The sequence below is a fragment of the Oncorhynchus masou genome, chromosome 25 (assembly GCF_036934945.1).
Source record: "Oncorhynchus masou masou isolate Uvic2021 chromosome 25, UVic_Omas_1.1, whole genome shotgun sequence".
In the NCBI taxonomy this organism is placed as follows: Eukaryota; Metazoa; Chordata; class Actinopteri; order Salmoniformes; family Salmonidae; genus Oncorhynchus; species Oncorhynchus masou.
In genome coordinates, this window is record NC_088236.1 from 33,889,669 (window position 1) to 33,905,426 (window position 15,758).

The following is a 15,758-nucleotide window of genomic DNA, read 5'->3' on the forward strand; positions in this document are numbered from 1 at the left end:
AGAAGGATAATGTGTGTTTGGCACGGGTAAGAAGGATAATGTGTGTTTGTGTGTGTGTATGTGTGTGTGTGTGTGTGTGTGTGTGTGTGTGTGTGTGTGTGTGCCTGAGTGCATTTGTGTGTGTGTCTGTGTGCATGCCTGTGGGTGTGTGTGTGCATGTGTGTGTGTGCCTGTGCGTGTGTGCTTTAATGCATCTGTGTGTGTGCGTGCCTACGTGCATTTGTGTGTGTGTGTGTGACTGGTTTCCATCAGGATTACAAAACACTTCCCTCCCCTATCCCCCGTCATGACATTGAGTCATTACAGCTTCAGGGAAGGGCCCTTGCCATGCCATGAATCGCACTCTATTAAAGAGACTGAATAACTTTTGTATATTTTTAGCCAGTATTTCTGAAAGCAGCGTCCAACAGCAAAATAGGGTCCCAGAAAGTTGTGTACTACGTCACCGCGTAGTACATCATTTTTATCACTAAATTACAATCCCAGTGCAAAACTAATACTTAGATGTCTCGATCATCATCATAAAGGGAAAAATACAAAATTAACAAATACCTAACGCAACAATGCTGTAGCGTTAGTAGGAGGAAATTACACTTTAATAACTGTGTAATTTAACTGTAAATTGGTTAGACCAAAAACAAAGAGAGTTCCAAACCTCTCTGCCAATAACAGCTCATTTTTATGTTTGTTTTTTATTTACTCACTAAGCTACATGACTTGAACAAGTGGGTATCTCGTGCACTAAATGATGCCAGGTAAAAATCAAAGTATTCTGTGCCTTTCTCCACTATGGGAGGGCTGTAGGTTTATTATGCATGTATGAGCCACACATTGACTCCAAAATGGTTTAAAAAATAACACGGTTGTTTTCAGTCCTCTGGAATGCCTCTTTAACACGCATCTGTTAATGGAGGAACTAGTCATGAAATAAAGATCACTTAATGAGCCTCTTTAATCCCTGTTTAACATGGCATCTACTTACTAATCCTGGCTGACTGTCAGCATGGGCACAAACTGAACTTTTCTCCTGCAGATTTGTGTGAGAGTAGATATTACTGCACTGTTGGAGATAGAAACACAAGCATTTCACTACACCCGCAATAACTGCTAAACACGTGTATGTGACAAATAAAATGTGATTTGATTTGAGACTATAAACCGACGACACTGGTTGAAATGGGTGTTAGAAATGTGAGTTTGTGTCCAGTATTTCGCACTAGAGGTCGGACGATTTTATGATTTTTCAACGCCAATACCGATTATTGGAAGAACAAAAAAAGCCGATACCAATTAATCGGCCGATTGTTATATATATACATTTGTAATAATAACAATTACAACAATACTGAATGAACACTTTTATTTTAACTTAATATAATACATAAATAAAATCTATTTAGTCTCAAATAAATAATGAAACATGTTCAATTTGGTTTAAATAATGAAAAACAGTGTTGGAGAAGAAAGTAAAAGTGCAATATATGCCATGTAAAAAGGCTAACGTTTAAGTTCCTTGCTCAGAACATGAGAACATGAGTCTTCAAAATTTCCAGTTTAGAAGTTTTAGATTGAAGTTATTATAGGAATTATAGGACTATTTCTCTCTACACCATTTGTATTTCATATACCTTTGACAATTGGATGTTCTTATAGGCACTATAGTATTGCCAGCCTAATCTCGGGAGTTGATAGTGTCATAACGTTGCCTTCTTTGGGTATAGCAAGCCCCATCCCCCTCTCCCTGCCTACCCCTTTCCTCCGTCAACTAGGCTGCTGTGGTCAGAGAGACATCATAAATTCCCGAGGATCTCCTCATGGACACACAGTATAGAGAGAGTACATTTTCATAGAGCACAAATTAATTTCTTCCACCTCACAGAACTTGAGGTATGAACTAATTTCATGTTCCGGAGCAAGTATAAAAGATCGGTGAAGAATCCAGCTACGAACTGGTCCATTTGTCACAACTTGGGGAAGCTCATGGGAGACGGTGCGGCCACATTACCATAACGCTGTTTATATAATAGCCTCAGATATGAGGTTTACATCTAATTGTTGTATAAGATGAATGAGTGAGTATGATACTGTTTACACAATTTTCCAATGTGATTTTGGACTGTTTAATGAAGGAAAACTCAAAAAGGGAATTGGAGTTGACCAAATCAGAAGACCGCCTCTGAGCCCAGTTAGGGTCAGGCACACTGGGACAGCCCCTTTTCTGCAATTCCGAATAAAACCCAACTTTGAGAAATTATCACCAGACCATGTTTTTCCCCATTAGGAGAGGACAAAGGTTGTAAGACCATTGCTGAATCTTTTAACCATACCACGTGGTTAAACTCTTAGACTATCAATACCGACAGAATAAGAACAAATCTTTGATATTAATTACTAGTCTGCAGCTAGGAATTCGGTATCATTGAACGCGAAGAACGACAACCGCCGAAAGATCCACTCTATAACGAAACAAATGAATGTCACTCTGAACTACTCACTATAACCACGACAGAGAGAGAGAGAGAGGGAGAGACGGACAATTCTATAAAAGAAACAACTTTTCACCAGCGATCAAGACGACACACTGAGCGTAAATATATATATTGATTGCAATTGTTCCCGAATGAGTGAGCGCTCATGTGCAAAGGATTAGCATTTCAATTGTTATAATTATCACTCTGTAGTGACTTCTTAGTCGACCCCCACTTCCCCTTTTGTCTAACAAGCCGCCATGCCGGTTCAGCCCACTAGGGCACATTCTCCTATCATTTCTTGTAACCATATTTATTGTATGTTTATGCATTTCTGTGAATTACTTAGTTAGTAATAAATACATGATTTAAGACAATTGATGCACGGATGACTCATAGTGAAGACTGGGTCCGTGCAGATAACCAACAATTTACAACGTTTGGAATGAGACTAACGTGAGGTAAAGTAAATAATTCATTAATTCGAAGACTAATTGATCAGATAAAATATCTGAAAAGTTATTTTAGGAAATGATAACGTTGTAATCTGAATATTTTTCCTTGGTGCCCCGACTTCCTAGTTGTCACAGGATTCTTCCTGAGGAGGAGAGGTGGACCAAAACGCAGGTTATTTTCATACATCTGTAATAAAGATGAAAATAGAACAATATACAAAACAAGAAACCTGAAAAAAACGAAAACAGCCCTATTTGGTGCAAGAAACACAAAGACAGGAACAATCACCCACAAAACCCAACACAAAACCGGCTACCTAAATATGGCTCCCAATCAGAGACAATGACCAACACCTGCCTCTGATTGAGAACCATATCAGGCCCAAACACAGAAACAGACAAACAAGACATCCAACATAGAATGCCCACTCAGATCACACTCTGACCAAACAAAACATAGAACATACAGAGCAAACTATTGTCAGGGTGTGACACTAGTTAATTACAGTTACATGATTAATCAGTTGATCGTGTAATACTAATTACAGAGAATCTTTGATAAAAACTATCAGTCATCAATTTAATGATAGTAAAGACACGACAACAGGCTTAAAGTCATAAACAGTGCTTCAAGCATTGCGAAGAGCTGCTGGCAAACGAAGGAAAGTGTTGTTTGAATGAACGCTTACGAGCCTGTTGCTGCCTAACCCGCTCAGTCAACAGCTCTATAAAATATCAAATATTGACTTAATTATAATATAATAAACACACAGAAATACGAGTCAAATCCGGAAACGATAATTTCAAAAACAAAACATTTATTCTTTCAGTGAAATACGGAACCGTTCCGTATTTTATCGAACGGGTGGCATCCCTAAGTCTAAATATTGCTGTTTCATTGCACAACGTTCAATGTTATGTCATAATTATGTAGAATTCTGGCAAATGAATTACGGTCTTTGTTAGGAAGAAATGGTCTTAGTTTTTCACAAATGTGCTTTTGTTAAATCATCACCCGTTTGGCGAAGTAGGCTGTGATTCGATGATAAATTAAATTAGGCACCACATTGATTATAAGCAACGCTGGACAAGCTAGTTAAACTAGTAATATCATCAACCATGTGTAGTGATTATGTTAAAATGTATTGTTTTTTATAAGTTTAATGCTAGCTAGCAACTTACTTTGGCTCCTTGCTGCACTCGCGTAACAGGTAGTCAGCCTGCCACGCAGTCTCCTCGTGGATTGCAATGTAATCGGCCATAATCAGCATCCAAAAATGCCTATTACCGATTGTTATGAAAACTTGATATTGGCCCTAATTAATCGGCCGTGCTGATTAATTGGTCGACCTATATTAAGTACAGGTCTATTATAAAGACATTAAAGTGATGCTCCAGAACTTGTGTATAATATCAGCCAGTAGTTTTGAAAGTGCTGATCATGAGCCAAAATGTATCCCCGTTTTTTTTTTGTGTACCATGTCATCCAATTGTGTACTACCTCATCAATTTCGTATGATACATTACATCCTGCAAAAAAAACTAATATAAATAAAAATGTTGATATGTTACGTATCCAATTCGTACAATATGTTACGAATTTGTTATGCTATCCCATACTGCATCTTTTAGTGTGCATAGTAATAAAGGTCATATTCCCGTCCAAAAGGTCATATTCCCGTCCAATGTGATGCCAGTATGTCAGATAGCATTAATCCCACTGGGTAAAAATTGGAATCAACGTTGTTTCCAAATAAAATCACTGTGATGGTGTTGAATCAACATGGAAAACTGATTGGATTTGCAAAAAGTTGTCATTTCGTCTTTCTTTCACCCAACATTTAACCTACATCCAATGTCAGGGTGAGATTTTTGGTTGATTTCATGTTGAATTCATGTTAGTTGACAAGTTAATCAAATCAAGACCTTGAACTGACATCTATGCCCAGTGGGATACTGTTGATGTTCAGTTTAATACATTATACAAGACATGATGCTCAGTCCCCACCTGCAGGTAGCCACTCCTCATCTCTGTCTTCTGACATCATATCTGTGTCACATAGACCTTGCATTCATTGTTGGGTCATCAATCAATTAGATCATGTAGAGGTGTTGTATTATTCGTAAAGCATTAACCTCTAGTGTTGCATGTGAGGTCTGTGTAACATTAACCTCTCTAGTGTTGCATGTGAGGTCTGTGTAACATTAACCTCTCTAGTGTTGCATGTGAGGTCTGTGTAACATTAACCTCTCTAGTGTTGCATGTGAGGTCTGTGTAACATTAACCTCTCTAGTGTTGCATATGAGGTCTGTGTAACATTAACCTCTCTAGTGTTGCATGTGAGGTCTGTGTAACATTAACCTCTCTGGTGTTGCATGTGAGGTCTGTGTAACATTAACCTCTCTAGTGTTGCATGTGAGGTCTGTGTAACATTAACCTCTCTAGTGTTGCATGTGAGGTCTGTGTAACATTAACCTCTCTGGTGTTGCATGTGAGGTCTGTGTAACATTAACCTCTCTAGTGTTGCATGTGTCTGCATTAACCTCTCTAGTGAGGTCTGTGTAACATTAACCTCTCTAGTGTTGCATGTGAGGTCTGTGTAACATTAACCTCTCTAGTGTTGCATATGAGGCCTGTGTAACATTAACCTCTAGTGTTGCATGTGAGGTCTGTGTAACATTAACCTCTAGTGTTGCATGTGAGGTCTGTGTAACATTAACCTCTCTAGTGTTGCATGTGAGGTCTGTGTAACATTAACCTCTCTAGTGTTGCATGTGAGGTCTGTGTAACATTAACCTCTCTAGTGTTGCATATGAGGCCTGTGTAACATTAACCTCTCTAGTGTTGCATGTGAGGTCTGTGTAACATTAACCTCTCTGGTGTTGCATGTGAGGTCTGTGTAACATTAACCTCTCTAGTGTTGCATGTGAGGTCTGTGTAACATTAACCTCTCTGGTGTTGCATATGAGGTCTGTGTAACATTAACCTCTCTGGTGTTGCATGTGAGGTCTGTGTAACATTAACCTCTCTGGTGTTGCATATGAGGTCTGTGTAACATTAACCTCTCTAGTGTTGCATGTAGGGTCTGTGTAACATTAACCTCTCTAGTGTTGCATGTGAGGTCTGTGTAACATTATCCTCTCTAGTGTTGCATGTGAGGTCTGTGTAACATTAACCTCTCTAGTGTTGCATGTGAGGTCTGTGTAACATTAACCTCTCTAGTGTTGCATGTGAGGTCTGTGTAACATTAACCTCTCTAGTGTTGCATGTGAGGTCTGTGTAACATTAACCTCTCTAGTGTTGCATGTGAGGTCTGTGTAACATTAACCTCTCTAGTGTTGCATGTGAGGTCTGTGTAACATTAACCTCTCTAGTGTTGCATGTGAGGTCTGTGTAACATTAACCTCTCTAGTGTTGCATGTGAGGTCTGTGTAAAGAAAAGTCTAGCCATCAATCCAGAAGACTTATACAGAAATTCATGATGAATTACTCAACGCTCAGTAGCCTAATATTTCAATACTTGATCACAATGACTGACCGAATCTGTCTTCTACAGCGAGACACACACGCGCTCATGCACAAACGCCTATTGTTTCAGAGCAGTGATGTTTTAGGGAGAGAGGGAACATGGGGACTGAATGACACTTCCACTATGGTGGAAATAAAAATGCCTTTTGAGTGCACCTTAAAAGCTGAGCTGGTGGCACAGGGGACAACCTGGGCTGTTGTCTGACAGATCTGTCTATCAACAGGGCTGAGGCTGAGTCCTGGACACACAAACAGGACATGGACACAAAAAGCCTGTCCTGTTCTTCCCCAGCTGTCCTTACCTGCTCACCTCACTCCCATGTCACTGGGACTGTCACCTGTCACTCACTAGGCTTAATGGGCTCTACAGTTCACATTCAAGGACATGGTGACCAGTGATATTCTAGGAATGATTTACTCTGTGGGAGACCATTATAGTATGAGTCAAGGTGTCTTTGCTGCAACCCTATGATCAGTTTCTGTCCAGTAGAGAACGTGTGATTGTAAAATGATGGGATGTGCTCTGTGAAAACTGGGGACGTTCTCCTTTTCTTTTTTATCTTCCTGTCAGGAAATGGAGTGGGGACGGGGAGTGGAGAGCCGTGTCTTTACTCATGATTAAACACCGGCATCCAATACTAGCTCATTAATAACATCCATTAGATGAAACCTTGTTTTGGGGCTCCTTCCCTACCCTCCTGCTCACCTTTCCACATCCTCTGAAGAGTAGAAGGCACCTGATTGACACATAAACACTTTCATGTCCTGTTTAGGGCTCAGTTGTTTTACATGATTTGGAAAGTTCTGAGATCACATTAGTGAACCCAGTTCATTCTAATCCCATCTGGCCTGTGGTTAGAGACAGATAGACAGGGTGCCAGCAGAGCCACTCAGCTGAAAGAATGGGGAAGTAGGCTCTAATAGGAGCATCCCTAATTCAATTGACATGAACGTGTGACTTTAATGGATTTGACCTGGTGGGCCTGAAATTTGAAATATTTCAAGGCATATTAACCTGTTCAAAGTAATTGCAAAAAAAATGTGATTTTCATTTCATTTCGCGAGCATTTGGGAGGAAGAAAGTCAGTGACATACAGGAGATTTTGATCTATTTCTTGGGCCACTTTCGAGTTTTGATTCGGCTTAGTGTTCCTCCCCTTCCGCCTGTGGAGTTGGTCTTTTATCTCCCCCATGACATTTGATGTACTCCTCCACAGAGACGCTGCACAGTGCACACCAAGCTCCACCAAGCCCTCTCCGCTCCTCTCCTCTCGACTCTCCCACAATGTGTTTTTAGGGATGTTGAACTTCTTGCTTTGTCATCTCTTCTGTTTCTCCCGGGTGAGGTCTTGGTTCTGCTGTCTGCCAGGAGGGGCTGGCCCCCTTTTATTCCTGCTCTTTTAAAGGTCAGTGTGTCTGGGATAAAAATGTGTCGATCACAGGTGCATCCTGGACGGCCGGGTAATTTACATCAAAGCTGATTAGAGGGTGTTGGGTTCTGGACCACCCAGGGGCCTCTCTCTCTCTGTGTGTGTGTGTGTGTGTGTGTGTGTGTGTGTGTGTGTGTGTGTGTGTGTGTGTGTGTGTGTGTGTGTGTGTGTGTGTGTGTGTGTGTGTGTGTGTGTGTGTGTGTGTGTGTGTGTGTGTGTGTGTGTGTGTGTGTGTGCGTGTGTCTCTGTCTCACTCTATCTCTGAGGACTCCTCCTCAATACTAGCAGCCCCGCTGATTCACACTGGAGATTTGGCCGTCAGTCAGCCTCTCTCTTCATCTCAGCCCAATGTCTCTGCACAGTACATCTGTATTTAGTATTCCATTGGTGATGCAGCCAAAATTAGTGAGCATCACAGAAACATTTGTTTTTTTTTAGAACAGTCACCTGACAGAATTTCCAGAGGAGCACGGCAGTCGATCCACCCACTCTAGACTTTGTTCCTCTCTTCCTTTCTTTCACTCAGTCTCTTTTCTTCTCCTCCCACTCCTTCTCCATGTGAGTTTCAAAACAGGGTTTACATTGATTTATTCTCATCCACCAATTAAATGCAATTTTGTGAGCATTAGAGTAAGCCATGCCGGGGGCCTTGTAACACAGCAGGCTGTTCATTACCTTACTGAGAGCTTGTGCGTACAGTGTGTGTGTGTGTGTGTGTGTGTGTGTGTGTGTGTGTGTGTGTGTGTGTGTGTTTGTGTCCGTGCCTGCTTTTTGTGAGTGTGTACGTACGTGGGTGTGTGTATATCTGAGATTCCCATCACGTGCAGGGCATTAGTTATTTGTTGTCAGGCTAAATCCTCATGTTGTTGGAGCAGGGTCAGTAGCTCTGCTGCCACACAATACTTCACTTTTACAAACTCCCTGCCCCCGTGGGTGTGGAGGGGGCATTGGCCCTGGGAGGGGGCTGTATTAGGAGGAGAGGAAGCCACTGGTGTAAAGAACCCTGGGCTGTGACGGTCGTGAACACGGCCTGGACGCCACCAACAATACCAAGTGTCACAGCTCTTCCTCCCCACATAGCCTACTACCTGTTGACTTAGTAGCAGTGGCATTGGCAGAGCTCTGACTGGTTCTATATATAGGCATGGAAGTGAATATTGATGGACCTCGCTCCATCCTTCATTAGCTTTCCTCTTTTCTCAGCAGCTGATCATCTTTCAATATGACTTCCATTTACAATCAATTTCCTCCAGATACAGAACTATTTATTCCACCTATTTTCAAAAATAAGAATGAACAAAAAAAAGTGCAATGGAAGAAAAAGGAAAACAAGTATGAGGTTAAATCCGTCTCCTGCCGTAGGCGACGCCCCGGCATTATCTCTCTGTCACAGCTCAGTGGAGACCGTGTGTGTGTATGTTGAGGCTGAGAGGTGGTGTTGTGCTGTAAATGATAGGCATGTTTATCCTGCGCACACGTTCGCCTGCAGATTAGCCTGCGCCTTCTGTAGGAATCAGTGGAAATCCACACTTCTGTCCTCTCATGCAGCACAGCAGCCTCTCTCTTCCTATACTGAGCTGTTCTCTCTCTCTCTCTCTCTCTCTCTCTCTCTCTCTCTCTCTCTCTCTCGTTCTCGCTCTCTCTCTCTCGCTCTCTCTCTCTCTCTCGCTCTTTCTCTCGCTCTCTCTCTCTCTCTCTCGCTCTTTCTCTCCCTCTCTCTCTCTTGCGCTCTCTCTTTCTCCCTAAATCAGCTCCTCTCAAATAGGGTGACACTATTATGTCCTGGGACCTGGGAAGATACTGCCATATACAAGATAGAGGAGCAGTTGAACGAATCCTCTATGTAAATTAGTAACTGTACAAATCACGGCCTAACTGCCGTCCAAGTCAATGACTTCCTTTTGAGTAGTTGAGGAGTTAGAGCCATCGAAGTTGTGTTCCCCATCTCTCGCTTCCTGTTTTGTGCACCCCGTCTCTCTCTCTCTCTCTCTCTCTCTCTCTCTCTCTCTCTCTCTCTCTCTCTCTCTCTCTCTCTCTCTCTCTCTCTCACCGACTGTTGTCAAAATCCAATTAGGAGACAATTTTGTGAGGAAACTACAGAACCGCACACCATGATAGCAGGCATATGAATTCTCAATATGGGTTTGTAATGTTTCCTTTTTGCGCATAGCGTGTTGACACAGAGGGTGGTGTAATTGGCACACAGATATGCATACACAACAATTTCCCCCTATCCTGTACAGGCACTCAGGAGAACAGTGTCCCAACGTAATCGCTGCTGTGTAATTCTGAAACGAAACGCCACTGAAAAATGTCCCCTCTGTGCAATGGAATGGCCGACCACTGAGGCGATGTTGTAGACACTTGCAGTTCTTGTTATACAGTTGCAGTATATAGTCATATTGGTTGCAGCCCTTTCTGTTTACTGAGTCACTTCAGGTCGTCTGCTGTTCCAGCCTGCCATGCCCCTGTCAGTATGTGTAAAATGACACAAATACATGAGGCTATATAATGGAATCAAATACTGACATGGGCGCAGGTGGGGAATTCCAAATGCTTTCTTATCATTCATGTTGACATTGTGATGGTTAAAATAGACACTAGATGAATAATTCATGGTAAGATGAAAAGTGGGGGCTGATGTGGCTCTGATAAAATGACTGTCCTGGAAGATATTTTGTTTACGCTGCTTTCCTAAGGTGATGTGCTGTTGACAGACAGTATATTCCACCTTTCTGAGGCTAAGCTGTTTACATTGGGAGTTCATATTTAATCATTATTATAAAAGTATTCCATTTGTGACAGAATGTTAGATTTTTTTGTCACCCTATTAACATTTATTATGACTAAAAACTGCTTACGAAAGAACATTTCCAGCCAGTAGTTGCTGTTGTCTCTCATAGTATAGCAGCTGTTTCCCATCCCTGCTGAATCCAAGAGATGAGTGGCACAACATATTGATTTAACTAGCAACGGAGTGCACAGCACTGACTGCAAATACTCACACACACACACACACACACACACACACACACACACACACACACACACACACACACACACACACACACACACACACACACACACACACACACACACACACACACACACACACACACACACACACACACACACACACAGTGACTTATTGAGTTGTCAGATGGGAGAAGGTAGACCATACTGTTTATGTCACACCCCAGTGGCCCACAGAGAACTGATGAAGAGAACTGACCGGCTAGCATGCCCATGTAGTAAACTCACACAGATACAGTATATGTAAACACACATTACTGTAACATATGTGTGTTGAATGAGACATCGGTGCATTCCAGAAACCTGCAAGCTCTGAATACCAAATATATGATTTACTAACATTGACTCAACTGGTCTCAGACAACCCTTAACAACAATGTAATGCTGAACGAAGCATCTGTCTTTGTGGGTCTCTTAGTGCCTGATGTTTGATCTGTTTAGTATCCAAATAGTAGAGTTGGTAAAACGTCCAATGTTGTGCATTGATTGATTTTTTTATAAAGGTGTGTGTGTGTGTGTGTGTGCGTGTGTGTGCGTGTGTGTGCGTGTGTGTGTGCGTGTGTGTGTGTGTGTGTGTGTGTGTGTGTGTGTGTGTGTGTGTGTGTGTGTGTGTTACTAGCTGTCAATCATATGGCGAGGGGGTTGAAGCTCATTGGTTGAACTCAAATTGCTTGGGGGCTGACCTGCGTGAGAGAAAAATGTAGGGAAAATGGTGCAGCACAGCTTTCAGAATAACAGTTGCATTCAAATTATGGATTTTGTGGATAATTGAGGTAAGACAGTAATGCATAGATTATGCATGTGTGAACCACACAACCCCCCCCCACCCCCACCCCACCCACCCACACACACACATAAAATTGGTCCGGAGCATGTCTTTAATTGGATACCACCAACTTGTGGGAAATCTTTTAGTGCTTCTAACCAGCTTCTAACACCCGTAACTAATTGTGTGTTTGAACAACAGACTTCAGGTATTTGTTCTGAATCCATATCAGTCATTTTCCTGTGCGGTCGATGGGGGCTGAGCTAAAGCGGTGTTAGTGAGAGAAGAGACTATGCTGAAAATGGTTCTTCTCGCGACAACCTGAGAAGGGTTTGAGCTACAAACCATCCTGAAAGTCTGGGACTCTCACGAACATGTAGTCTGTTTTGCTGTACAATGCTTACAACCAACACAGGACTCGTTGGAAGGTGAGGGTTTTTATATATGTAGAAGATCATACAGACATATTAGATTGTGATCGTTATTGATGTTTTCCTTAGCTTTCTTATATCTCAAAGACAGAGTTCTAACACCTATGCCGGTGTTACACTACACGACTTTCAAAATCCTAACAGCGGCAAGATAGGTAGTCCATCTAACGCTTTGAAGGTTAGCAGTAAAACCTTGAAATCACCCCTAGCCTTAACAGTAAGCCAGTGAAGAGATGCTTGCACTGGTAATAAGGCATAATCACAGATGACGATGACACAGCCAATAGCGAGGAGGTCAGAGACCTGGCAGTGTGATGCAAGGACAACAACCTCTCCCTCAACATCAGTAAGACAAAGGAGCTGATCATGGACTACTGGAAAAAGAGGGCCAAGCATGCCCTCATTCACATCGACAGGGCCGCAGGTCAAGAGCTTCAAGTACGTCGGTTTCCACGTCACTAAGGATCTATCATGGTCGAAACACACCAACACAGTCGCAAATAGTGTACGACAACTCCTCTTCACCCTTAGGAGGCTGAAAGAATTTGGCATGGGCCCTCAGATCCTCAAAACGTTCTACAGCTGCATCATCGACAGCTTCTTGACTGGCTGCATCACATAACTGTATTGCATTGAAAGGCATGTGCACATTTGTGGATATTCCTTGCTAGTTTGTGGGTAGGTGCCCATTTATAGCAATTTCTTGGCCATCAAGCAGAGTTCGTACGGTCATGAAAATCCTGGAAAAGTCATGGTGTATGAATCACCTGTGTGTGTGCCAGTGTGAGGGGGGGCATTGAGGAGGGAGAGACAGCTATAGGTAGCCTATAATTAATAAGAGACAACAGACTAACTACATAGCCAATTCAAAACATATTCTGTATAGCCTGGCTAGCTATCTCAGTAGTTAACTCTTCAGCTATTAGCATGTATTAATTTCATAATTTCACATCTGATGTCCTAAAAGACGTTTCACCTGCACTCATTACCGCAAATGTCCGCAGTTGATAAATGGGTACGTTATTTGTTGTAAACCACCTCTCAAGTGCTCGCATAGATTTGACACTGTTGGAGAGCTTGGAATCCCCTTTGTTCAACATTGGCCAATGTTAACATAAAAAAATAATTGACAAATAACTCACATACTGTCTATAGATCTCCCCTGGAACATGAATATTTTAGCCTCACAAGGTTAAAGATAAACGTGTCTTTGTTAGTTACCTTGCTTTGAAAAAGCCTACCTTAGCCACCTGATCCATGATTCATTCAATGACGGAATTATTTTATAAAGACATAAAAAGTATTTGGTTGTAATTGTAATGTTGCAATGTTTTATAGGCTACTAAGGATGGCCAACCATCCCCCCAGGAGAGCCTTAAAGGGGCAGTATTGTATTTTGAGACAGGCTTGAATTTGCAAAGAAGCTAATAGGCAGAGGATAGCCTACATTTTTGTCTGCTTCTATGGTAATAATAGTGATGATAATCAGTGGATATTTCAGCATGTAAATCTTGGTAGGGCGAACGCATGCCAGCGAAACCACAACACAACACTAAACAATATATTTAATGCACTATAACGGTGACAAGCGGTGGCCACAAACTGTTAGTGCCTACATGAAGCTTTCCCGACAACAGACCTTTCCGTTCAGCACCATGGAGTGAATCCTTACCACCGCTACACCTGGCTACCAGTGGAGCCTCATCTAGCAGCAAATCAGTTCATTCAGCCTACTTTTCTGCCTTTTAAAAACCATAGCTGATATTGCTGACTTGTTTAAATAAATATGGTTTCCACTGACTCATTGTGGATTTGTGTAACTTGATAAGAACTGCATTCTCCTTCAGTAATAACGAACGCCAACATGAGTTGTGACTTCTGGACCACACACAAACATTATTGCATTTATGTTCTGTAAATTCATCATGTTTGTTCTTATATCATTACCACTTAGCTCTAAGTATAAGCAAGTGCAAGCAAGCGATCTGCGATGAAGTAGGCCTATTTTCTCAGCATTTCCGAAATGGACAGCGACAGAAATTCAGATAAATGTTAGCTCAGATCATTTCAACAGGATGTTGAGACCTTAACTTTATTCTTCTTTAAGTCTCGTCACAGAGAGAGTGAGAGAAAGAGAGAGACGCGGACTCGACAGCCTACCATTTGAAGTATTTTATTATGTGGTCCAAAAAGGAAGGAAAATACAATAGCAAGGATCCACTGTTATAAACAATATACAAACACACAAACAGCGCATTGTGCAAACAAAACAACCCTTGCAATATGAACTGGAATTACAAGGTTCTATTACTGAACTTTTTGTTTAACAAAAAACTGGAATAGACATTCACTGGCAAACATGGTTACAGACCCCAAAACATTATATAGTATCCCATCTTCTGAAAGAAAGCACATTAACTAATTATAATGCACAAGGTAAGCAAAACAATGAAATACATCATTCTACCATTGCCTAAAATGAGGAATAAGATACTAATGAGATAGACCTATATAAGCAATATAACAATGGAGATGTACAAACTAACTATGGCATAACGGAACGACGAGCGGATAAGAGGCAAGCCGTCATTTCGATTAAGACATGAGCGAGCTGAGAGGACGTAGCCTACATGCCTATTCGTTAAGCATTTTTGGTATGGACAGCGGCATAATTCAGAACATGGGCCGTTCTTACAGTGTTCTCCCTGTACACCATGTCAGAACAGTAGGATAAATAACGGTGACACATAAGCAGACAATGAAAGCTCTTACAATATTTGATGATGATGTTTCTCTAAAACAGGCTATAGGCTACATGCACACCACCAAGTCAGAACAGTAGGGGAAGGGGTAGAGGGACCAAATTCTTAGGGTGAGACACATAGGCTACTAACAGCTTACTACATAACATACACATACTACACAACATACACATACTACACAACATACACATACTACACAACATACACATACTACACAACATACACATACTACACAACATACACATACTACACAACATACACATACTACAAAACATACACGTACTACACAACATACACATACTACACAACATACACATACTACACAACATACACATACTACACAACATACACATACTACACAACATACACATACTACATAACATACACATACTACACAACATACACACAACATACACAACATACACATACTACACAACATACACGTACTACACAACATACACGTACACAAACATACACATACTACACAACATACACGTACTACACAACATACACATACTACACAACATACACATACTACACAACATACACATACTACACAACATACACATACTACACAACATACACATACTACACAACATACACATACTACACAACATACACATACTACACAACATACACGCACTACAAAACATACACATACTACACAACATATACATACTACACAACATATACATACTACACAAAATACACATACTACACAACATACACATACTACACAACATAGCTTACACTTAGTGTTACTTTCTTAGCTACAGTATACCTATCACCCAGGCATATTACATCACCTATGCAGCAGCAAGACACATTTCTGGACTCGCCGTTGTTGTGCAGGAAGGTGGCGCGGCGGTCCTTCTTGTGGGCAA